Below are 23,997 nucleotides of genomic sequence, written 5' to 3'. Positions count from 1 at the left end.
AAGATGTTACTATATGCTAGATGCCCTGTATAAACTATTAGTGTTTCAGATTCTGTACAGTAAACTGTTTCTGTAGTTTGTATGTAAGTGATTGGTTCTGTGACAGATTCTCTTCAGTGAGTTTGTTCTGGTGATAGATTCTGAACAGCAAACGGATATTGTGACAGTTGTATACTGCAAACTGTTTCTCTGGAGGATTCCACAGAGCAGGCTGTTACACAGACAATTTGGGGCAGGAAATTGTTCTTGTGAGGTATTTAATTGTTGGTGCTATTTTGAAAGTCGTACAGTACGTTTACAATTATCCAGAAACTAATCTACCAAAATTCTCGAAGATCCGAAAATATTTTCGACTGAGATATGACATCACAATATGAAAAAAATTGAATTTTTTTTACCCACCATGCTCAAGTTGGAGCGCTGGGGGGGTGGGGGGGGGTCTGACGTGCAGTTAGCATCATTTTGAATCAGCGGAGCTCTCATGTACTGGTCAAAGAAACAGCTGCAAGGGCAAGATTTCACCCAACTGCTCAAGTGGGGCTCTGGCACCATTGGAATCAGTGGAGCTCTTGCGTACTGGCTCAGGAGGGGGTCTGTTGCATGCTTAGCGCCATTGGAATAACGGAGCCCTCGTGTACAGTACTGTTCAAAGATACGGTTCAGGTGGGGGGGGTCTGTTATCATTTTTAGGAATGTATAGGATTGGACAGGCCAGCCCACTAAGCCAATACATTTAGTAATTGTAACTGCTTTCTAAGTATTGGTGATGAACCCCATGTTCAGGGGAGAGAAGTGGGAGTGGTCACCCAGCGGCTGAAGCTGGAGGGAGGGTAGGACTGAATAGTGGAGGTAGGGGCCCAAGGACAATGCCCACAGCAATAGCTGACCTCAAACCAGCAGAGCACCCATGGCAGAGTCACAGCCCTTCTCTCTCTCGAGTTAACTTGGTGACTGAGCCTCATTGTATGGATGCGCATCTGCAGTAGGAAATCCTTTCACTATACATTCATAACAACTCTCCAGCATTGCAGGAATTCCATTAAATGCTCCCTTTCTTTCTGTGTATTGAATGTGGGCATAAGGCTGCATTGCAGTTATTTTGCTGGACTTGGATTAAAGAGTCAGAATCTGAATCCTATCAAGCAGTAGAAGCTCTTCAATCCAGCAAATAATATGAATTTGAATATAATCTAGTGTCAGAAAACCCATCTGCTTCACTCCTGTCTTTCAAGAGAGGAAATTTCACTGTCCCATCCCCTAGGCTGTGGGTACTGGCATGATGTATTTGATTAGCATCACCCTGCCATCCAGCTCTCATATCACCTTCTGGCCCCACAGAAATTTCCTTACATGGCAGGAAGGCTTTGACTTTCTTCTCATGGAGGTGTACAGCTACCAAACATGCCCTTCAGCCCAACTCATCCATGCTAACCATAATACTATCTGTGTTAATCCCATCTTCCCACATTAGGCATGCATCCCACTACCTTTTTTTCTATCCAAGTCTCCGTGTAATATTGGCTGTCTCTATCATTACCTCTGGCAGCACATTCCCATTTACTGTGTGAACAACTGTCTCTCTAAATTTCTCTTCTCTCACCTTAAACCTCTATCCTCAAGTTTTAGATTCCCGCACCCTAAGAAAATATTCTTCCCTTTTCATGTCCTCAATAGTGTTATAAACCTTGAGTGCGGTTAGCATAATGGTTGACGCCACATTATCAGAATGCCAGTGATCCAAATTAAAATCCGATGCTGTCTGTAAGAAGTTTGTACATTCTCCCTGTGACCTGGGTGGGTTTTCCCCAGATGCTCCAGTTTTCCACTATGCTCCAAAACGTACAGGGTTGCAGATAAATTGGGTGTAATTGGGCAGCAAGGGTTTCAATGGGTGGAATAAGCTTCTACCATGTATTTCAGTGAACTTAAGCCTAACCTATGAAATCTTTCCTTATAAGGAAAGACATCCATTCCAGGCAACAGCTTGGAGAATTTCTTCTGCACTCTTTCTAATGTTGCCACATCTCTCAGATAAGTGATTGAATGAGTGCAGTTGATTATATTATAAAGACATTTGATATCATGTATCTCATATCCATATTCATACCAACTGTGGCAACAAAACTACTTGAATATCTAGCCCTGTGTGACTCAGTTTTGTTTTATTTGATTTGTTTCAGATAAAAAAATCCAGTCGAACTAAAATACAAAGTCATAACCCTTGCTGAATTATTAATTTATTCCTAACGATGGAAATCCTTCAGGGAGCAAACCTTTTGAAAAGATTTGTTGTCCAGTGTCATGCAGTACTAAACAAGTATCAGAAGTTAAGCAGCAGTTCATTTCCAGAAATAAAGACATTTGTCAACAGATTTTCCTTAAAGATGGTGCTCCATTAGCATAATAAGAAAACTCCATGTGTAAATCCCCTAGCCTTCATTGCTAGGGGATTTGAGCACAGCAGAAAGGATGATTTGCTGCCAATGTAGAGTCCCATTGAGAATTGGATTCCTTATCTAAGGGAGAATGTAGTTACTGTAAGTGGAGTGCATCACAGGTACTGATTCCAAGATTGGTAGAAGTGATGTATGAGGCTCTATTCAGAAGAATGAGAGGAGTTCCTATAGAGGCCTATACAATTCCAATGGGATGAGACAGACTGCCACAGAGTAAGGGGAATGCAATTTAGAACTGAGATCAGGAGAAATGTCTTCATCCAGAGCTTATAGAATTCTTCACAACATAAGAAAGTGGAGATCAAGTCATTAAATATAATCAGTACTTTTTTTAAATGCAAAATGGATCAAGGGTGTGGGGAGAGGGTGAGATCAGAGGAGTACTGAACTGGATGAATAGCTGATTGAGTTGAATAGTGGAACAGATCTGACCTAATTCCTGCTCCTATTTTCCTGATTTCTGTTCCATAAAAGTCATTTGCGAATGACAGAAGTAAAATCACGGAAGTCTGCAGACACCGCGATTGAAGTATTTGTGAATGACAATCTGATGGATCAGGGGTCATGGCCATCACCACATAGAATCTAGTTCATTGTGCAAGTTCAAGTTTGTTATCGTCTGACTGTATTCATTGGAGTGTAGAAGAATGAGAGGGATCTCATAGAAAAATTTTGAATGCTGAAAGGATTGGACAGGATGTTCCCCTTGGGTGAATCCAGGACAAGAGGGCACAGTCTTAAAACTGGAAGGTACCCATTTAAAGCAGAGCTGAGGAGAAATTTCTTTAGCCAGAGGGTTGTGGGTTTGTGGAATTTGTTGCCACATACATCTGTGGAGGCAGGATCATTGGGGGAGTTTAAGGGGGAGATTGATAGGTATCTTATTAGTCGGTATCAAGGGATATGGGGAAAAGGCCAGAAATTGGAACTAGATGTGAGAATGGTTTAGCTCGGGGTGGATTTGTGGAGCAGACTCAATGGGCCAAAAGGCCTACTTCTGTTCCTTTATCTTGTGATCTTATGACTGTACATATACAACCACTCAAACCAGTGTTGATGTAGAGTCAATGTTCATCCTTTTTTTGTTTCCTTTCCCTCAAAATGTTTTTTTTATTCATTCACGGAATGTGGATGTCATGGCCAGCAAATATTGTCTATCCCTTCTTACCCTTGAACTGAGGAACCACATAAAGTCAACAATACTGGAGTTACATTGAGGTGAGAGGGGGCTTGGGCAATCAGAATTCCTTCCACAAACAACATTCGTGGACCAGATTGCTTCATTAAAACAACCCAGAAGTTACAGGTTTCCCATTACTGAAACTAGTCATTTAAAAATGTCACATTTATTAAATTGTATGAGTTTAAATTGCCTCGCTGCCATGATTAAAAGTGCCCTCACATTGCAAGATCACTGAACTCTGCAGATTCCTGGCCTGTAGGAAAAAGAATCTCAGGTTGTATGTGATGTCATGTATGTACTCTAACAATAAATTTGAACATTTAACTTTGACTAGATCTCTAGCTACTAGTCTACTAACTCGATCAATAATTTTCATTCCCTCCCCCTTCTCTGCATCTTAAAACTTATTTGATCTCCAGCTTTCTCTGTTGTGATTGACCAGTGACATGAAATCTTAACTCTGCTCTGACCTGTTGAATAATTTCCACTATTTTTTTATTGCAATTTCAGGTTTCCTAGAGCTAAATAATACAGCATCAGTGGTTCGCAACCTTCCCCCGCCACCCCCCCCCACTTACATACCACCTTAAGTCCTAACCACAGAGCACCTATGCCAACCTATGACCATCCAAGAACCAATGGATAGGTTATTATTGATGCTGCCCATAAGAGTATTGCCACACTCTTAGATATTACCCTGGCAGTGTATCATTTAGGTAGAAATGGATTTTAGTCACTCATTCTGTGGTTTATATCCCAGTGGGAGGTATTGGGCACTGTGAGATGTAAAGCAGTGTTAATAAATATGTTTCTTTATAATATAATCATCTGCACTCATTCAATCACTTTTCTATAGTCTCTGCAAGATGTATTAGACAGTCCTCAAGATAAATTTGTTCCCCCCCCGAAGACGCTTGAAAATGCCAGCTGTGCCCAAGATGTGAGGCTGCACCCACATCACCACGGTTCCCTTTCAGCAATACCAGAGGGAGTAATTGGTCCAAGTTCACTCTCAACCTCTCTAGCACTGCTGCAGGACAGCTTTGTCTTCGAAAGGGGCTTGTCAGCCAGACCCGATCCGTGCTGAATTTGGTGGACACTTTCCCATTTGCCTTCTGGGATTTCTTTTTAAGTTTTACAGGATATGCCGTGTGATTTGGAAAGATTTCAGAAATGAGGTTGTGCAGGCTGCAAGATGTGAGGCTCTCTGAATGTCAGTGGTGTCATGGACACAGGAGTCGAGATCCTTCTGTAGGCAAAAAAAACCCCGAGGATTTAAAAAAAATAGATACCCTTCCCAACCAGCCAGTTTTCTGTCCGCCCCTCCTGAAGGCACTGACTCACAATGTGATGTTGTTGCCTTGTCTTCCGACTCTGCAGGCTTTTTCTGGGAGAAGTTCTGAGAAGCCTCTTGGCAGATGCAAAAGTCCCAATTTTTACAACCTCTTGCAAATTGAGGCTGTGAAAACAGTTCCATGGAAAACAATACTATTCAATCAAAATGCTTTTCCTCTGGCATTGAAAAGATTTTAGATTGTCAGTGGGAACAGTAAAGTGCAACTTCATAGATGGATAAAGGTATTCAGTGCTTTAAAATTATGGCATAATTTATAGAGGCTTTGTTTAGTTTTAAACCAGTAGCCAGCAACTGGAAGCAGAAGGCAATAACTCGCTCCTTACAACTGACAAGCTCAGGTCAATGCACACAGCATGGGTGAGGGTGTACAACAATCTAATCTTGGAGGGCAGACAACCCCAATAAACTGTTGAGGTTCATTGCTACAGATTACGCTGGTGGCTGAACTTTGAGCTTACATATTTCCTTGTGAACACTCTGAATGACTAATGCTTCACATAACTTAATGATGGCCTTGCATGAATTCCTTACCTGATATACAAGGTGATGCGTTCGGAACAGAGTAACTTGATGTCTCTGTAGCACTGTCCTAATGTGGTTCCAGGACAATGAATGAATTTAGGCTTGGCAGTATCAGATATTTATCAGTCGATGTTTATTTATCAATGAACATCAACATATCTTGAGTTGTGTACAGTGTTTCACTTTAATCCATTTATTATCAAGGAGGCCATGAGTTCAGCCTCTGTGCAATGTGAACACCATCAAATTCACAGTGAGGGGCACCACATTTAGGGCTGTAGCCCACCGACAATTCAAGCTAGACACACCAGCAGCTCCCTTTAGTTGCTAAGCGCAAGATCTCCATCCTTCTGATCTGCCAAAGAACCCCATTCATAAGCGGAGCTCCAGGGGTTCTCCTCTGAAATGCATTTTGCAAAAGAATTCTCCAGTCACCAATTGGCTTCAAATTAAAGTGGCTTCATTCCATTTCAATTCCCTGTCCCATTGCCTTGCTGACATGTCTGTCCATGGTCTCGTGCTCTGCCAGACTGACACCACCCGCAAATTGAAAGAAGAACATCTCATCTTCTATCTGGGCATCCTCCAACCAGATGACATTAACGTCGACCTCTAGTTTCTGTTAAAACCCCTCATCCACCCCACTCCCCCACTTCTTCGTCCCCCTGTCTCATTTCCTCTTGTTTTTCTCTCTCTACCCTTTTCACAGAGATAAATCAATCCTCATCTTTCCTCTTTTCATAGCAATTAACACCTTTTGTCTGTTGGTCTGGACTCCTCCCCCTCCCTTTTTTCCCCTTTTTCTCCCCAGTCTTTAATTCAGAGGTCTACCTGCTTTTTATACTTTGAAGAAGGGCTCATGCCTAACATGTCAATAATACTCCTATGAACCCTGTGAGACTGGCTGATATCCTCCAGCATTTCTGTATGTGTTTTACTGCAATCACAGCATCTGCAGAATTTTGTGTTTCACCTCAATGAAACCTGCAGTCTGTTTAAAAGATATGTTTTGTTATTTCCCTTTGCTGTGCACCAGGATCCAGAATTCCCCAGCAAACCAGGCCAGTGAGCAAGATTCCCTACAAGCATAGGATATTCACCTTATTCTATTGTTTGAACTCAAATGACCCTCCGTTACATTTTGGGGATGGAGATGGAGTTGGGGAGGGGCGCTCGACATGTAGTTTCCAAATTCTGCTCCAGTATAATTTGAATGGAGCCAGGAGAGGATTGACGGGTTGAATCCATTCACACGTTTCCTACTGACCTTCAGTATTCCCCGTGACTGTGCCCCTGGGTCAGGGCCCACTCACCAAACTATCAGAACTGTTGGATTCCAGTGGTTGCATTGGCTATGGAAGGTTTTACAAACTGTGCTTATCTTTAGGTGCCAGGATGCCATTAAGCATGATCCATAAATTTGTATGAAAAATGAAGGAGAAATTAATTTTTCATTGACGGTGCTAAACGTGCGAGAAAAACAGCTGCTGAGAATCAGGTGCTGAGTTCTACTCTGAGCCCTATTTGGAATGAAAGACAAATCGCTTTCCAAATTATTTCACAAAGACAAGACCAGTTTTTGCTACATGGTTGGTTCAGGTCACTTAGACATGGAGGATGGGCACTTCAGATAAAAATCTTTTTAAAATTAAATTTTAATTTTATTCACAGCAATGTAGAAGCCTATTCTGGCCATTTGAAACTGTTCTGCCCAATTACACCCAAATGAACCTACAATCTCATATTTTTGAAGGGTGGGATGGAACTGGAACACCCGGAGAAAAATCCACGCAGACACGGGGAGAATGTACAAAATTCTTACAGTGTGCATTCCAACACTGGCTTTTGGCGCTGTTATGGTGTCATGCTAACCGCTACCCTGACCGTACATCCCTCATTAGTAAAGTTGTTAGGATGTAAATCTTGCCTACGGTAAGTTGTTAATTGGAAGGAAATGAGCAAGCTAACCCGTCACCAAATCATACTGATCCTTGGAAGACTTTATACGTGTTTGCATAATATCCTGAATGGCAAATCGAAGTGTCAACCAGCCGCCCAATTTCACCAGCATCTTAGACACGATTTTCCAATTTATCCTCAACGATTTGATCAACACTTAAGTCCTTGTTAAGGGATAGAGGATTGGACTTCCCAGGGATAACAAAAAAAACCAGTTACCACTTGTTTATAAGTTAAGTTTCAGCTTGTCAAACCAGATACAAAATCACCCTCTTTTGGAGCACCTGGGACAACTCGGAACTGGGTTGATGGTAAGCCCATGATTAATGCGGACAAACTATAAATGCCAACCAATTCATTCTTAAGTAAGCAAACTACATATCAAGATTTTAAAGTGCAATCAGTGCTATTCATCAAGATACATTCCCTAAGCATTAAGTTCTCATTACTGTCTTGTAACAAAGAGATACAAGTATCTTGTGCCACATCGAACCATTTTGCTCTCTTCGTCTTTCTAAGTGTATCAATAGATGTTGAAGGTTGATTGATGATATCAAAAGGACAACTCATTCTTCATGTTGCTGATCAGACAGTCTTAAAGACCACATTCCTGTTACTGATCACTGATGCCCAACTATGCTGACAGAGAAGATCCATTAACATGGGACCATGTTTAGAAAAGGAGATTTTAATTTCAACATTTGTGAGAGAGGGAATAGTTACAGCAGCAAGGCACTTGAATTTTTCTTTCTTCTTCGGCTTGGCTTCGCGGACGAAGATTTATGGAGGGGTAATGTCCACGTCAGCTGCAGGCTCGTTTGTGGCTGTCAAGTCCGATGCGGGACAGGCAGACTCGGTTGCAGCGGTTGCAAGGGAAAATTGGTTGGTTGGGGTTTGGTGTTGGGTTTTCCCTCCTTTGTCTTTTGTCACCCCATTGAATTTTTATAATGCACTTAAAGACAGGTTTCTGGATCCACAAACCACATGTGTTTCAACAGCGAGCAAGAAATCACCTTCTGAATTTTGGTCATGACCTGATTAACTTTGTTGTTTTGGCAAGGAGGGAGCAACAGGAGACACCATGAAAGGTAAGTAAGCCACACAGTAAAGGGATAAGAAACAAGTTGATCTCAGATGGGAATCTATCAACAAGTGGTTGGTGGGATAACCACGTTAATGCAGTGATAAAGTGAAGCAGAAGGGACGTAACTTCATTTACAGTGATATCAGCCAAGGTCGACGAACATGGCAAAAGTTAGGCTGAAACAATACGTATACATTGATGGCAGGTAAAGTGAACACTAGTGGACAATGTGAGAAAATAAAAGAGGGTAATAGATGTAAAAAGAAAATATGCAAAATAGCCTGCAGGTGATTTAAATTGAATTGTGTTGGTTTATTAAGAGGAAGAGAGGGGCAGACCAGCTCTATCTTTTTAATCCCCATTCACCACCCTTCTCCCAGATCCTTTAATGCTCTTAATTTTGAATTACATTAAGTATTTCTTATTTTTAAACAGCTCAATTGCACCTGGGCTTTTGACCTTCTGACGAGGGTGTTCCATTTTGCAAATCTTGAGTGTGCTGGAATTAAAGGCTTTTGTTTGGTTTTCATTGAACCCTCCCATTTTCCAAAATTGTTGTATCTATCCTCTTCTTCCTTCTTTCCTTGTTTCTCTACTCACCTCAGAGATGCGAGTTTGAATCCTACTATAGTAATTGTGGTGTGGGAGCTTCAATCCAAGAAATTAAGTGCATCTGGAATGACTGGCAATCGTGAACCTATCAGAAGTCCTTCAAACAAGGATGTTTTTACCATTTCTACTTTCTCTTGCTAATGCATGACTCCCAACTGTCTCTCAACGATCTTTTCTGTCATGACTCATCATTGTCTTCTGCTCAAGGACTCGTTGACATGGGGAATATTGTCAGTGATGTCCACATCCCAAGAACAAAAAGGTTAAAACATCATTTTTTATGGATCTAATGAGTAGACATCATCTGTGTGGAATGCTCTCCCTTTCATGTTCCAAAACAGGGCCCAGAATGAATTATTGACTCCTTTTGTTCTTCTGGATTTCCTAATAACTGGCTTTCCCTCAGCACTGATCAACAAGCTCCAGACCCTGGGCCTCTGCATCCTCCACTCAAACTGGATTCTTGACTTCCTCATCAAAAGACCATAGTCAATACAAATTGGAAACAACATCTCCTCCTCACTGACGATCAACACAGGCCCACCACAAAGGTGTGTGCTTAGCCCACTGTTCTACCCATCCTACACCCATGACTGTGTAGCCAGGAACAATTCAAAGACTATCTACAAATTTGCCGATGACACCACAGATGTCGGTAGGATCACAGATGGCAACGAGGAAGGGTACAGGAGGGAGGTAGGTCAGCAGGTTGAGTGGTGTCACAACAACAAACGGACTCAACATTAGCAAAACCAAGGAGATGACTGAGAACTTCAGGAAGACATCAGGAGAACACAAAGCAGTCTTCTTTGAGGGGACAGCAGTGGAGAGGGTCAAGAACTTCAACCAAGAATCTGTCCTGGGGCCTCCATGTTGATGCAATCACATCGAAGGCTCGCCTGTGGCTATACTTTGTGAGCAGTTAGAGGAGATTCAGCCTGTCACCGAAGACTCTCAAAAACTTCTACAGGTTTACCGAGGCGAGCATTCTGGCTGGCTGCTTCACTGTTATGGAGGTGCCAACGCTCAGGACAGGAAAAGCCTCCAGAGGGTTGTTAATTCGACCTACAACATCACAGGCACCATCGAGGACATCTACAAGGGGCAGTGTCTTAAGAAAGCAGCCTCTATCCTCCAAGACCCCCCCACCCAGGCCATGCCCTCTTCTCTCTGCTACCATCAGGTAGAAGGTGCAGGAAGACGAGCACTCAGCGTCACAAGGACAGCTTCTTCCTCGCTGCCATCAGATTCTGAATGAACAATGAACCACAGACCTCACTTTGTCCTTTTCTTTTTCTTGCACTACTTTTATTTATTTTGTAAACTGGATTATATAAATGTTTGCGCTGTGATGCTGCTGCCAAACAACAAATGTAGTGACATGTTCATGGCCATAAATTCTGATTTGATTCTCCAGTTCTAAGATTTCCCTTATCCCTGTGGAAGAGAAGATTCCCTATCCACCGCAGCTCCCTACAAAACTGTGTCAGATCACCCCTTAGCCTTCTTCTCTCCGGGAAACTCCACACTAATTTACACAGTGTCTCCAAGCTCGGTTCCTTCAAACCAGGAACATCATGATGAATTGTGGCTGGACATTGGTTGTTTTAATTTAGGCAAAGTTGTGATCCTGATGTCAAAACAATTGATTATCTAGTGGGTTTTTAAAAATTACTTTAGAGCAACTTAACTGACTTACAATGCTTGTGCCAAGATGCGGGCTTGTGATTTGTCTCAGCAAGTCAATGCTCCTGGCTATATGCTTGCCTCAAAGACACTGACCCTGTTTTGATGGGAACATCTATCACAACTTCAGTGCTTTGCATTATTTCCTCCTCAGCTTTCTACTGAATGATACCAGCATTTCACCATTGTAGAGTCGACACAAGGAAGGTGACAAATGAAACGAGCTTGTGTTAAATCAGCCAAAGCAGGGGGTAAAAATCACCGCTGCACCAGAAAGGCAGGTTAATACCATCAAAGAATTCCTCTGTTTCAATATATCATGAAAACAGACCCTTCAGCCCACCAAGTCTATGCCAACCATCAAGCAACCCCATTTTTAAAACATTCTCCTCACATTTCCATACCTCTAGGTTCTTCCACTCACCTACACACCAATGGCAATTGACAGTGGCCGATTAAATGGCCCACCTGCACCTCTTTGGGATGTGGGAGGAAACCAGAGCACCTGGAGGAAAAGGGAGACTCTGCAAACGGCACGCAGGCAGCATTGGAGGTCAGGATGGAACCCAGGTCAATGAAACCGTGAGGCAGTGGCTGCTTTTTTTTTTAAACTTTATTTAAAGATTTTATCACAGGAATAAAAAGAAAAATTACATTTAAAGAAAAGATATAAAATAAAATAATATAATTACAATACAACATTAATAACCTAACTTAATTCAACCTAACCCCCCCTACATATACAAGAACTAAAAAAAATCTATATATAAAAAAAAACCCACCCTTCCCCTCCCCCAAAATAAAGAGTGAAGAATTAGTAAAATTAATAATATTATGTATTAAAAAAGCACTCACAAAGAAAAAGAAAAATATGACAAATAAAAATAATAAAAAAAAAGATTTATCAGATCTAAAATATCACATCTAGGAACATACTTAAATCAAACTTAATTGCATATATTTAACAAATGGAGTCCACTTCAACTTATAAAAAGACATCTTATCTTGAATTGAAAAAGATATCCTTTCCATAATTAAACAAGACTTCATCTCTAAATTAGTATATTTCTATCTTTCCAAGTAGACGCTATACATTTCTTGGCCACTGAGGCAGTGGCTGCTTTATCTTCACCGTTGTCCTGATGTGCCCCCCCCCCCCATTTACCACATCTCTGTGTGTTTTGCACTATCCTTTTGCCCGTCTAGTTTTGTCAATTACTGCTAATGTTAGAAGCAGGGAAGTACACAGCCCCAAGAAGGTATTTCTGCCCCTTAAGTCTGTGCACCCAGACATGTGGGAAACGTCCTAAAGGTCTGACGCTGTCTCAGCTGACCGCCCAGAGTCTGCTACAGACCAAAGTTCAAACAGCTTTCCTTCTGACGCAGTTTGTAGAACTCCCACACCAGTGACCTGAGTTCAGTTCAGACCTCTGATGTTATTTGTGTGGAGTTGGACATTCTCTTTCTGTGTTTGACTTTGCCGTCTGTAAGGAGTTCTCTCCGTGTCTGCATGGGTTTCCTCTGAGTGCTCCAGTTTCCTCCCACCCTTCAAAACATATGGGGGTTGAAGGTTAAATGGGTGTAATTGGGCTGCATGGACTCGTGGGCCAGAAGGGCCTGTTTCCATGATGTATGTCTAAGAACAATTTAGATTTAATTTATTTTTAACTGAATGTTAACTTTTTAAAAAATTATATTTAAAATGTATTTTGGTAAATGTTCAAATCCGTTTAAGCTGTTTAAAATAACAATTTAAAACAGTAACCTTTCAAAAGGTTGGTGTTTGGGACAGTGCTAACGCTCTCTTGCTTGAAGCCTGGATGTGTCCCACTCTTGTGGAAGGATTTCAGTCTTGGGAATCCCAAAGGTTAGTTCACTCCAAGTAAGAGCAGCTTCAGGGTTAGGTCTGGGTTTGAGTGCAGCTGATGAGATCCGACTCTTTCAGAAACAACAAAGCCACTGGAATAACATTGTTGGAAAATGTTCTTGCCGAGAGAAAAGGGAGGCAATTTATCAGTTCGAGATGACAATTTCCCAAAGCATCTCAGCTTGCTTCACTCAGTCTGTTTGCGTTCAGTAAAACCAGCTCCCTTTACAATGTTTAAACAAATACTCATCCTGTGTTAACAGAAAAAAGATGTTAATGCTTGTTTCAAAATCCAAAGTTTTTTCAGCTGAAATAGAGCTCAGTGAGAAGAATGTGGTACAAAAATAGCTTCTTCCTCTCTGCCATCAGATTTCTGAATGGACCACAGTCACGGCCTTACTCTTTCTGCTTTGCACTAATTTACTTTTTTTTTAATGCAATTTATAGCAATATTTGCACCTGTAATGTGGCTGCAAGACAACGAATTTTGTGACATGTTCACAACAATAAATTCTAATTCTGATTCTTTTAAGAATAAAGGCCCATCTTGTTAAAAATCTACCTTAATATATAAAAGGTGAAATTCCCAAACACTCACTGGCACAAGTGATGTCTCGAACTGCTGTTGTATCCACCAGGAGTTTCTTTTAAGTGTTTCTCCTGACTGCCATGATAAAGTTAGTTAAAGAAACTTGCATGTTGTCAAGTTCCACCCAGTGTTTTATATTCCCAGAGAACTTCCACCAAAATTGGGGCTGTGGAAAAAACCTCTGAGGACATTTCTTGGGACTTGTGCTTGGGGATAACGGCTGAATATCGATGGGTCCCACCCAAAACATCCCCGAGCAAATACTGGTCCAGCATGCCATGCCGAGGCAGTGCAAGAGAGAAAGCAGACCACCCGAGGGCTTTAAGGACTATGTTCCATAATTATTATTAAGTTCCTTCCTGTATTATAATCACACAGTACATGTACTCTAATTCGCGCTAGTAGCCATGGGCCCGATGTAGTAATGGTAGTTAGAGGGGGCCCATTCAACATTTATTACACGGTGGGGGAAGAGTGTTGTATATAAGCCTGCCCTGCTGTCCATTATGATGCCCACATCATGATGTCACCCCTCCATATGTATATGGAGGTATGTAGTCTGGTAGTATTAAAGAATGAGAAGAGCACCATGTCTCTGAGTCCTCGTTGTGTTAGTCCATACACAAAAATGGGTGTGGAGAGTTATTGGGTGGTTAGTCATTTTTGCCCACTCATTGGAATCAGAACGAGTTGCTGGGACATGCATATTTGTCACCTCTCAGACACTGTTAAGCTCCACTGAATGTAGTACATCAGCAGCGTATATTTAATGGGTGGCTGATTCGTAGATTTAATTCTCTGTGTACTACTGACAGGGTAACCAATAATCTGTACAAATTACTGTCCTTTAAGAAGGTCGCCATCTGTGGCAAGCGAACACAGAAGAATTTACTCAGGCACATTAATGGATGCACTAAATATAGCACACAGGCAAGCTACTGCTTCCTGAGGGGTGCAGTGACTCATGCATCCAATGTATTCCTGAAATGCTCAACAAGGGGAGTATGTATATTCCATTCACAAACATTCTGCCTAGGTTTAGTTAGGAATTTTGTCAACATCTATCATTACAAATGTCTAGACATTCCTCAGTCAAACATGCTACGTCAACTGTCACAAAGTAGCTTGTGGCCCAGTGGAAGTGGTTTCTGAAGCCTTCCTCCCTACTCCGACATCATACGTCAAAAAATGCAACCAAGCAAGGACACTTCCACCCGAGGCTTACTCTCAAAAAGTGCTCACTCCGGATATATTCACTACAGCTCAGACTTCTGCAGCTCTGAAGCATATTGGACGACTCACGTGTGGCACAGTGTAGGTTTTATGTGATTTCCGTGCCCTCGAAGAAAGCATGTATAATGAGCAGAATTCTCGGCACTTTGTCATGGTTCAGTGTCGTATATAAATGCCTGCTAATGTCATAAACCATTAAAATCACTTCTCTTTACTCCCCTAATAATGTTGACGAGAGACTCATTTAAAGACTCTTACTTCACACATTATATATTGTTGAAGATTTATTTTTTTCTCTGTTGCAGTCAGTTTATTTGCATTTCTTTCTTTCTTTGCATTTCTCGTTTTTGTGTATATATCTTTACATGAGCACATTTTTTTTCTGCACAACAGATAAGTAGAAATTCTGCCTGGTCCTCAGGGAAAAGAATCTCAGGGTGGCATGTGATGTCATAAGACGCAGGAGCAGAAATAGGCCATTCAGCCCATTGAGTCTGCCCCGCCATTTCATCATGAGCTGATCCATTTTCCCACTCAGCCCCACTACCCGGTCTTCTCCCCATAACCTTTGATGACCTGGCTCGTGTATTGATAGGCATTTCATTTTTCAGGGTTGCGGGGAGACATATACGAAAGAGAGAAATCTAAAGAAAGAATGAAAGCCGGGGAGTGAGGCCTGTTGGAGGATGAATGATGCCAATGGGCCAATTGTCCCTACTTCTCTCTGATCTCTTGTAAATGCGCTTCCATCCAGTTGGAGAGTGGCAGCAAACGGTGGCCAACCAGACCCTCATACACGAGGAAAAAATCCAAAATGCTGGAATAAAAACCTTGTTTTGACAAATGCTGACACTTCAACCAAGTCCCTTCAATTATGAAGCAGTGCCGTTTGAAACTTTGGTCCATTAAACACAAACTAGCGGTTTGTGGTTTTCTCCCGATAGATGAAGTGTACATTCCATTATTTCTATTCATTCTGACAGTAGTTCCTTTTCTTCTAAATAATGCAGCCAAGGCAGTAAGATCTCTAGAACATGAATGGATTTCTGATGGAGTCAGTGACCTGGAAGAACAGAACGAGATTGAAGTTCATGTTGACGTTAATCTAAAAACACTGTCGAACGTAACCTTGAGGCATTTTGAAATCTAGTTCTGACATTTCTGAGAAAATCTATAGGGAACGCTGCCGTCGGAGAGCTGCAGCAATCAGCAAGGATCCAGACCAGCCAGGACACGCTCTGTTCTTGCTGCTGCCATCAGGAAAGAGGTCTCGGTGCCACAAGACTTGCACCATCAGGTTCAGGAACAGCTGCTCCCCCTCCACCATCAGACTCCTCAACCACAAACTCAATCAGGGACTCCTTTAAGGGCTCTGACTTTGCACATTAGTTATTACTGAATATTTATTTTCTGTACTGCACTGTCAGTTTGTATTCATTTCTTTCTTTATTTTAGATTTCTCTCTTTTGTATATGTATCTTTCTTCTTGAGTACAGTTTATAGTAGAAATTCTGCCTGGCCCCCAGGAAAAAGAATCTCAGGACTGTATATTATGTATGTACTCTGACAATGTGGTGCAACCACTGTACTGCATGGGCTGGCCTGCCCCCTCAACCTGTGACTCCTCCCTGTCGGAAATCCCTATAAAGGCAGTCATGCCCAAACTCAGTACCTGCCTTGAAACCAGGCAAGCAACAAATGAGATGTGTTGATGTCTTAAGGTGATCAAATCCCATTAATCACAACTCTCTGTCTAATGTGGTTGGTCGCTAGCACTACAGAGAATAAATTTGAACTTTGAACGTTTCATTTTCCCTTTCTTTCCCCTTCACTGTCTCCGAGATTGGTCTCACACACATTGCCTGGATAGGTGGCTCAATATCTCCATGTAGGTCTCTTAACTGTTCAGACGAGAGCCAAGATTTTCTTTGTCTCAAGCAGTCCCTCAGGATCAGAGATGACTTGCCTCCATTAGTCCTGTGGGTTGGTGGGGTGAGTGATGAGGTGGTGCTCTGTAGTTTTGATCATTGCACACTTCTTCCACTGTTTGCTTTGTAAACTGGAGAAAGGGATCCAAGTTTGCTGACCATATGAATAGAGGTGGGAGGGCAGGTTGAAATGAGGATTGGATTTCTGCAACTGGATGAGATAGGCTGAGCAAGTGGGCAAAAAAAATGACAAAAAAAGATTAATGTGGACGACACGGTTAGTGCAACGCTAATGCAGAGCCAGCGATTGGTGTTCAAACCCAGCACTGCAAGGAAGAAGGAGGAACAGATTTGATTGAGAGATCCGTCCCATCGGGTGGCACGGTTAGCGTAGTGGTTAGTGCAACGTTGTTATAGCGCCAGCAACTGGGGTTCGAATCCCATGCTGTCTGTAAAGAACTTGTACGTTCTCCCTGCATCTCTGTGGGTTTCCTCCAGGTGCTCTGGTTTCCTCCCACCCTTTGAAATGTACAAGGATTGTAGGTCAATTGGGGGATTTGGGCTCGTGGACCAAAAGGGCCTGTTACAGTAAAGGATGACTTACTTTTTAAAAATGCTTCACCCTCCCCCTACCTTATATAAAAAAATCTTCATTTGTTGTTGAATTGGATCAGGATGGGGAAATCTGGAAATGTGCCTAAACACAGTATTGCAGTGGAGAAAGATTGCAGATGATACACTGTGAACAGGCAGGTGCTCTGTAACAGCTTCTACCCCTCCACAAACTCAGAGACTCATTTAAGGACCCTTGCATAGCACATTATTTATTATTGAATATTTATTTTCTGTATTGCACGGACAGATTGTTTACATTTCTCACTTTTGTATACATATTAATATAGTTTCCTTAATAGAGAGATTGAGTACAAGAGTCGAGAGGTCATGTTGCAACTCTACAAATCTCTGGTGAGACTACACTTAGAATATTGTGTTCAATTCTGGTCACCTCGTTATTGGAAGGAAGTAGAAGCTATGGAGAGGGTGCAGTGAAGATTTACCAGGATGTTGCCTGGATTGGAAGTCTTATGAGGCAAGAGTGAAGAAGGATGAGAGGATACTTAATAGAGATAACAAGATTCTGAGAGGCAGAGATAAGATGGACAACCAACGCCTTTTTCCCAAGGTGAGAATAGCAAACACCAGGGGACATCTCTACAAAGTGAAGGGAAAAAAGTTTAAGGGAGACATCAGGGGTAAGTTTTTTTATGTTATGGGTGCCTGGGTGGTGGAGGCTGAAACACTAGCGGCATTTAAGAGATTCTTAGGCACATGGATGAAAGAAAAATAGAGGGTTATGAGGTAGGAATATACTGTAGAGATCGACATAACATCAATGGCCGAAGGGCCTGTTCTGCGCTGTAATATCATATGTTCTATGTAGCTGTCCTTGAGTACAATAAGCAGAAGTTCTGCCTGGTATTCAGGAAAAAGAATCTCAGGGTTGTATGTGATGTCATGTATGTACTCTGACAATAAATCTGAACTGTGAACTTTTCATACTGTTGACAATGGAATACCTTTGGAATCAGGAGTATGTTTACTAACCCTTTCTGTGGGACCATCAAAAGTTTTGCTGTTGATAGTGAGGGGTGAGTTGGTCCTTTAACACTCTCCAATGACCCATCCCTCCCAGTGAGGAGGTGAGGGCAGTAGGTGCACAAACCCTCCATCTAATAATAAAGTGCGTTACAGAAATGCACCTTCGTGTGTGTGTGTGTGTATTTTTAACATACTCTTCTGTATGAGGGTGCGTACCATTTGTGTATGTGTAACATACCCTCTCTGCAGGCTTGTATAATTTGTGTGTACAATGTGCCCTCTGTAAGAGGGTTTATGAGTCCCTTGGAACAACGGCACATATAATTTGTGTATTCATATCATTGCACAATCAGTCAGGTTTACCTGCACACAGCTGCATGATGTGGTCATTTTTGCAATGCAGAAAATATAGCATGTGGCTCATACACAGCAAGCTCCCACAGTACCGAGAAAACAAGATCAATCAATCTCTTTCGGTGATTTTTTTTTAAGGGATACATAATTCCCAAGATGTGGGAAGAACGTAGCTTCTCCAAATTGTGCGACAGAATAGATGCATTCAATCAAATCGGGCTCACTTTACATTCTTTTTGCAATAAGTTTAAACCCCTTCACTGATACTCAGGGAGGGGCAGTGTCAGGTTTGGTCTTAAGAGCTAAATGACTTGCCACAGACAATATTGTGTCAAAGTACAAAGCACAGAGGTCTTTTTCTTTGTCTAGAAATGAGCACAAGGTGCCATTTTGTGTTATTTATCAGTGCATGGCTGAGTCTGACTCTGATAGGAAACGTCAATAAAATAAAAAGGCCTGGCTCTATTGCAGCTCATTCATCAGTGCTCCCTATCTCAGGATGCAGTCAGTGTGCATAAATTGCAACGACAGCAGTGCAGGGATTATCTACAGTTTACCGTCATTCTTTGTTAATGATTGTCATATTGAGTTTATCAGAGAACATTACTATCCTTGGGAAGTGACAGATTGTGAAAAGGCTTGACTACATCATGGCATTAGCACTGTAGGAGAGGCAATCTCGCCAGGCACACCAGCCCTGTTTTAAAGGCAGTCTGTGCTCTTTCTTCCTGTCACATTTGACCTTGTTGGACAAATTAATGCTAGATGAAAATTAGAAAAGAATCACGCATTTCCAATGCCTGGCACTTATAAATAATAACTTACCCACTAAATCTTGTCATGTTACAAAAAAAAGTAAGCTCGAATGTTAAATTTAAATAAAGCTCACACAACATTTAATTCTGTTTTTTGGAAAAGACAATGGAGGTAAAAAAAATGCTCAGGTTCCAAGTGTGTAACCTTTACATTCTGCAAATCAAGCTGACAGCTTTGCTGAGATTTAATGGAAAATAGATGACATGACATAGATGTGTATTTAACTGCTTTTAACGCCTAAGTTTCAAGCATTGACTGACGGATCCAAACCACTGAATCCGCGTTATATCTCAGATCCAGAGCCAGTGGAATATCTGCTGAAGAACGAACTTTGCTCCTGTATTTGCATCAGCTGAGTTGAATGCATTATCTGCTTCGACTCACAAGGTGCTGGTTTGAAGACCTCCTCCTGAAATCTAGGCAGAAAATCCCATGCTGCCACTCCCCCACAAAACTGAGCAAGGGCTGCATCATTTTTGGATTAAATGCTGAAACCAAGAGCACATACACTCTCTTGGGTGAACATGACACTTTTTTTTGAGAAGAGCAAGGGAATAATTCACGACCAATATTTAGTTTGAAGTCAACATCATTAAAATAGATTACCGAGTCCACACCGCCCAGGACATGTCCTGTTCTCACTGCTACCACAGGAAGGAGGTACTGGTGCCACAGGAGTCGTATCACCAGATTCAGGAATAGTTGCTACCCCTCAACTATTAGACTCCAGAATAACAGGCCAACAGTCTCATTCAGAGACTCAGATTTGCTCATTATTGTTACTGTATATTTAGACACCTGTATTTGCAGTCAGTTTGTTTAGAATTCTCTCTTTGAGTACAGTTACTGATAATTAGAAATTCTGCCTGGCCTGCAGCAAAAGAATCTCAGGGTTGTATGTGATGTCATGCATGTACACTGACAAGAAATTTTAACTTTGGATTTGAACTTTGAACTGGTCATTTTCACATTGTTCTTTTGTGGGAGCTGTCTACGCATGAGTTGGTCACTACTTGCAACTGTGGCTAGGTTAGAAGGCTACTTGAATGGTAAGGTCTGAGAGTCTAGTGAGGAATAGTGGGATCTCGATCTACAAGTCCAAGGAGGTAAAGTGGAAACCCAGTAAATAAGATGGGAACAAAGTGTATAGAACTAGAAGGCGTGGGTTGTGGTTAAGGTGCAAGAGGTTTCGAGGGAATCTGAGGAAGATCGGAGTCACCCAGAAAGTGGACGGAATCTGGATTTGGCGGGTACTCTTGTGACATTTCGGTACCCAGTCGAGAACTTGATTTGCAAGACAACGAGGCTCTGGGCCAAGTGCTGGTAAAAAGTAGATAGCTACTTCAGAATCAGAATCAGATTTATTGTCATGAACCTGTCACAAAATTTGTTATTTTGCGGTAGCATTATTATGAATTACAGGTGCAAAAGTTGCTATAAATAACATTTCCACAAATATGCTATTTAAAAAAATAATAAATTAGTGTAAAAAGTGAGGTAGTGTCCGTGATGTGGAGAACAAGTTTGGAGAGTTCAAGAAGTGATGAGTCTCAACACAGTTCAATCACAAAGACATATCTTTCTTTACACATGGGGGGGGGGGAAATTTGCAACAGGAATCACACTCACAGACACAAAGAAACTACATACATTTCATGCACATAGCTAATCAACCGATACTTGCATCCCCCAACAGATCATCACTGATCATAGATCTCACAGCTAAATGTGAGGACGAACGAACAGTACCCGTCACCCCTTGCTCATTAGCTAGCACCATATCATAATTAACTACAGAATGTAAATACACTTATAATAACAAATAAGGCACAACCATCCATTCTAGGTAGGCACCACAATAGCCCCCCCCCCCCCACCCTGTACCGGCACACACCTTACAATGGACCCTCCAGCGTCACCCACAGCTCGCAACCCAGTGTGGAGCCAAGGTTTATTCCCAGGGGAAAAAAAGAGAGCTGCTCTACATGGTAGGCTTTACACTGTAGCCGGCTGGAGGCTCAGGTCTACCCAAATGAGGCAAGGTGTTCAAGAGAGCCAATTGTAAGGTGTGCTAGCCTTGATTGACATGGGGAAATGGCTTGTGACGTGCCTGATTAAATGACCCTCCGGGGGAAAGCAGATGGATTATCCTTTGAGTGGAGCAGTTTCCTATCCAACCTATAGGCTAGTCCTCTGGATCGGTTAACAGTCCATTCAGAAATCTAATGGCAAAGGGGAAGAAGCTTCCTGTACCTCCTTCCTGATGGTAGCAGTGAGAAGAAGACATGGCCTGGGTGGTGAGGGACCTTGAGGATAAAGTTTGTTTTCTTGAGACACTGCCTCTTGTAGATGTCCTTAATAGAGTGAAGACTGGTGCTCATGATGGCAGTGACCGAGTTCACAACTCTCTGAACCTTTTCCAGTCCTGTGCATTGACACCTCCATACCAGACAATGATGCCACTGGTCAGAATGCTTTCCACAGTACACTTGTAGAAATTTGCAAGAGTCTTTGGTGACATAATGAATCTCGTCAAACTCCTCATAAAGTCTGGCCACTGGCAAGCCTTCTTTGTGATTGCCTCAACATCTTCAAAGATGTTAACACCCAGGAATTTGTAGTTCTTTTCCACTGCTGACCCCTCGGAGAGGACTGGTTTGTGTTCTCCTGGGTTCCCCTTCCTGAAGTCCACAATCATTTCCTTAGTTTTGCTACTTTATGGCTAGCACTGACATGGTGGGTTGAAGGGTCACTTTTGTGCTGCAAGACGATCTCACTCCATACATTAGATGCAAATGTTTTTGGCACTGTAAGGTCAGGAAAGGCGCTGTGGATTTCAAGTCATTATGTGGTTAAAAAGTACAAACCCTAAATGAAGAGATTATGTTTTGGTAACAGTGAAAATGTTTTGCTGGCCAGGGAATCAGGAATATTCTGAGGAATCTCTTGAATCTAGCTCGGGAGATAGCTGAGCTGTCAGTTCAACATCTTGTCTGATCTGATGTGAAATACAGCCCCTCTGAATACACATGAGTTCCTCAGTACCGTCCAGAAATGTCAGCCTCGAGCTAAACTGGTGCTTGCTTTCAGATGCACCCTTTTACTGGTTCAAGTTTGGATACGCTTCAGGAGTCGGTAGGGTTGCAAACCAAACAAAGCCACCGTCATGTGGAAAAAGATCCCAATATTCCTTTAATACACCTGTTGCCAGCCTGGAATTCAGGGGAATTAACGATAAGAATACACACTTCAAGTGGCTTCCCATTTATTCAGCTCATGGCTGGCAAACCTTGGCCTTAGCTCCACTCTCCTGACTCCCGCCTACTCCAAATGTACAGTTATTATGGCCTTGAACATGCTAGATGATTTAGTCCTCACAGCTCTCTGGGATAACAGCAATCCTCTGAGAAAAATTACACCTCATCTTTGTCTTAAATAGGTGACCCTCATTATTCCAATAATATGATTCTCCCCTCCCCCCCCCACCCCACCCCAAGTTACTCATTGGTCTTCAAGGAGAAACTTAATCTCAAAATTTACCTCACAAAATCTTACATGTTTCAGTAAAGTTCTCAATCTTCTGAACTCCAACTCCAATGAAGATAGTCCCAGTCTGAGCAATCCCGTCACCCCAGGAATCAGGCGAGTGAATTTTCTGTCTTGATTCTGGGTACAATAAAAAACCCCTGGTACCCTGCCTTATAGGGATTGGCAAATGCTGGATACATGAATTTTTCAGTTGCTTAAGATTACAAGTTGCGTGGTTGGCGAACTAACTTGACAATTTTAAACATAATTTTTACCTGTTTATTTCCTTTTGCTTGAGAGTGCCTGTGGCTTGAATTCCGGATACCAGGGATTTTATAGTATATCGGTCACTGAATAAGGAACCAGAACTCTATACTGTTCTGCAGGAATGGCTTCACCAGTGCTTAGTTGAGTGGTGACCGCACTTTGACTCTCTTGGCAACAATTTCCCTTTGAAATAAATAATGGTGTTCATGAAGATCCTTATAGACAATTTATTTGGGATTTGAAGTGGGAAATCCTTAATGGTGGAGAGGATTGTGTGGATTAGTTAGATTCACCCAAGATTGCACCACCTGTGCTGGGCAGCACTACAGGAGGTTGCAGACTCTGGGGGAGCAGAGCACCAGCGCAGGCCACCAAAAGCATGGGGAACATTTCCACCCCCCCCCCCCATTGAGAAAGAGAAGCATAGGAGATGACTCTACAGGACTGTGACCACAGCAGTGAACCAGCAAGGGGCTTAGCGACAGAAGGACTCTCACAGGCTGAGGGCTGCTGGGGAGTTCCAGTTGACTGGCTCACACGGGCTGCGGACTGCTGGGGACTGTCTCATGGGAACCAGGAATCGCAACTGGGATTAAAGAGGGCACTGAGGGCAAGAAGGGCTCCCAAAGAGCCTTTGGATGCTGAAGGCTTCCTGATCACAGTGAAGGTTTGAGCCTGGAGCTCAGGTTTGCTGACAAATTGAACAGGGATTTGTGTCGCTGCAGGGGCTGCGTCAGCATTGGTGACATTCAATGTCTCTGAAGGGACTCGCTTTCTCCGACTGTTAGGGGCGTCGGACTGTACACATGGTGACTCTTCGTTAGACAAAAGTTGCAATCTATCACGTATATTACATTTTAATGTATAATTACATGACAAGGAAAGGAACCTTTGAACCCAGAATATTGTGCTCGGAAAGAATTTCAGCAGGTCATGTGTCTGGGCACTGAAGGACAA

At 42.2% G+C, this 23,997-nt stretch overlaps 1 protein-coding gene across 6 annotated transcripts in view; it reads left to right on the top strand.

The window, feature by feature from the left end:
• Window positions 1-23,997, top strand: part of LOC138749563 (nitric oxide synthase, inducible-like) — a 308,564-nt gene that overhangs the window by 123,159 nt on the left and 161,408 nt on the right. The gene's annotated exons all lie outside the window — the stretch shown is intronic.

Source organism: Narcine bancroftii, chromosome 14 (assembly GCF_036971445.1).
Source record: "Narcine bancroftii isolate sNarBan1 chromosome 14, sNarBan1.hap1, whole genome shotgun sequence".
In the NCBI taxonomy this organism is placed as follows: Eukaryota; Metazoa; Chordata; class Chondrichthyes; order Torpediniformes; family Narcinidae; genus Narcine; species Narcine bancroftii.
Note: the sequence above shows the minus strand (reverse complement) of the source record. Positions and strands in the feature narration are given on the sequence as shown.